Source organism: Lampetra planeri, chromosome 66, assembly GCF_965212315.1.
Source record: "Lampetra planeri chromosome 66, kcLamPlan1.2.h2, whole genome shotgun sequence".
Taxonomy (NCBI): Eukaryota; Metazoa; Chordata; class Hyperoartia; order Petromyzontiformes; family Petromyzontidae; genus Lampetra; species Lampetra planeri.
Window position 1 is genome coordinate 1,505,228 of NC_136172.1, and position 2,828 is coordinate 1,508,055.

Below are 2,828 nucleotides of genomic sequence, written 5' to 3' on the forward strand. Positions count from 1 at the left end.
TTTTAATAAATGGCCACTGGCTCTCATTGTTATTACAATTTAAAAGGACTTGCCCTTGACTTTAATCACGTGATTTTCACCAATTATGAAGTAACCTGCTGCTCTAACCAGCCTGAACTTTTAAAGATAAACCCCTCTTCATTTCAATCGGTAATATGCCGAGTATATGGGTTCATTTCTACTTCTTATAATTTCAATGAATCTACAATCAGCCTCATTCTGAGCGAGTCCTCGAAAGTATTGTGGTTAGTATCCCCGCCTGTCACGCGGGAGACCGGGGATCAATTCCCCGTCGGGGAGAGCAACACTTTTTAAAATGTTTTGGCCATTGGCACTCATTGTTATTACAATTTAAAATCACTTGCTGTTCCCTTTTATCACGTAAATTTCACCAAACGTTGAGTCACCTGCTGCACTCAAAAGCCTGAACTTTTAAAGATGACTCCTTCTTCATTTCAAACGATTATTTATTAAGTATTAGAGATTATTCCTAGTTACAATTTCTGTCAATCACAAATCTGCCCCACTCTGACCGAGTCCTCGATAGTAAAGTGGTTAGGCTCCCCACATGTAACGCGGGAGACCAGGGTTCAATTCCCCGTCGGGGAGAGCAACTCTTTTTAAAAAATGGCCACTGGCTCTCATTGTTATTACAATTTAAAAGGACTTGCCCTTGACTTTAATCACGTGATTTTCACCAATTATGAAGTAACCTGCTGCTCTAACCAGCTTGAACTTTTAAAGATTAACCCCTCTTCATTTCAATCGGTAATGTGCCGAGTATATGGGTTCATTTCTACTTTTTATAATATCAGTCAATCTAGAATCAGTCGAATTCCGAGCGAGTCCTCGATAGTATAGTGGTTAGTATCCCCGCCTGTCTCGCGGGAGACCGGGGTTCAATTTCCCGTCGGGGAGAGATACACTTCTTAAAATGTTTTGGCCACTGGCTCTCATTGTTATTACAATTTAAAATCACTTGCTGTTCCCTTTTATAACGTTAATTTCACCAAACGTTAAGTCATCTGCTGCACTCAAGAGCCTGAACTTTTAAAGATGACTCCTTCTTCATTTCAAACGATTATTTATTAAGTATTAGAGATTATTCCTAGTTACAATTTCTGTCAATCACAAATCTGCCCCACTCTGACCGAGTCCTCGATAGTAAAGTCGTTAGGTTCCCCACATGTAACGCGGGAGACCAGGGTTCAATTCCCCGTCGGGAAGAGCAACTCTTTTTTAAAAAATTGCCACTGGCTCTCATTGTTATTACAATTTAAAAGGACATGTTCTTGACTTTAATCACGTGATTTTCACCAATTGTTAAGTAACCTGCTGCTCCCAACCAGCTTGAACTTTTAAAGATAAACCCCTCTTCATTTCAATGGGTAATATGCCGAGTATATGTGTTCATTTCTACTTCTTATAATTTCAATGAATCTACAATCAGCCTCATTCTGAGCGAGTCCTCGATAGTATAGTGGTTAGTATCCCCGCCTGTCACGCGGGAGACTGAAGTTCAATTCCCCGTCGGGGAGAGCAACACTTTTAAAAAAGAAATTGGCCACTGGCTCTCATTGTTATTACAATTTAAAATCACTTGCTGTTTCCATTTATAACGTTAATTTCACCAAACGTTAAATCACCTGCTGCACTCAAAAGCCTTAACTTTTAAAGATGAATCCTTCAACATTTCAAGCTATTATTTATTGAGTATTAGAGATTATTTCTAGCTTTAATTTCTGTCAATCACAAATCTTCCCACTCTGAACGAGTCCTCGATAGTAAAGCCGTTAGGTTCCCCAAATGTAACGCGGGAGATCAGGGTTCAATTCCCCGTCGCGGAGAAAAACTCTTTTAAAAAAAAATGGCCACTGGCTCTTATTGTTATTACAATTTAAAAGGACTTGCTCTTGACTTCAATCACGTGATTTTCACCAATTGTGAAGTAACCGGCTGCTCTAACCAGCTTGAACTTTTGAAGATAAACCCCTCTTCATTTCAATCGGTAATATGCCGAGTATATGGGTTCATTTCTACTTTTTATAATATCAGTCAATCTAGAATCAGTCGAATTCCGAGCGAGTCCTCGATAGTATAGTGGTTAGTATCCCTGCCTGTCACGCGGGAGACCTGGGTTCAATTCCCCGTCGGGAAGAACTACTCTTTTAAAAAAGAAAATGGCCACTGGCTCTCATTGTTATTACAATTTTAAATCACTTGCTGTTCCCTTTTATAACGTTAATTTCACCAAACGTTAAGTCACCTGCTGCACTCAAAAGCCTGAACTTTTAAAGATGACTCCTTCTTCATTTCAAACGATTATTTATTAAGTCCTAGTTACAATTTCTGTCAATCACAAATCTGCCCCACTCTGACCGAGTCCTCGATAGTAAAGTCGTTAGGTTCCCCACATGTAACGCGGGAGACCAGGGTTCAATTCCCCGTCGGGAAGAACTACTCTTTTAAAAAAGAAAATGGCCACTGGCTCTCATTGTTATTACAATTTAAAATTACTTGCTGTTCCCTTTTATCACGTTAATTTCACCAAACGTTGAGTCACCTGCTGCACTCAAAAGCCTGAACTTTTAAAGACGAATTCTTCTTCATTTCAAGCTATTATTTACTGAGAATATGAGTTTTTTTTGTTATAATTGCTGTCAATCACGAATTAGCCACACTCTGACCGAGTCCTCGATAGTAAAGTCGTTAGGTTTCCACATGTAACGCGGGAGACCAGGGTTCAATTCCCCGTCGGGGAGAGCAACTCTTTTTAAAAAAATGGCCACTGGCTCTCATTGTTATTACAATTTAAAAGGACTTGCCCT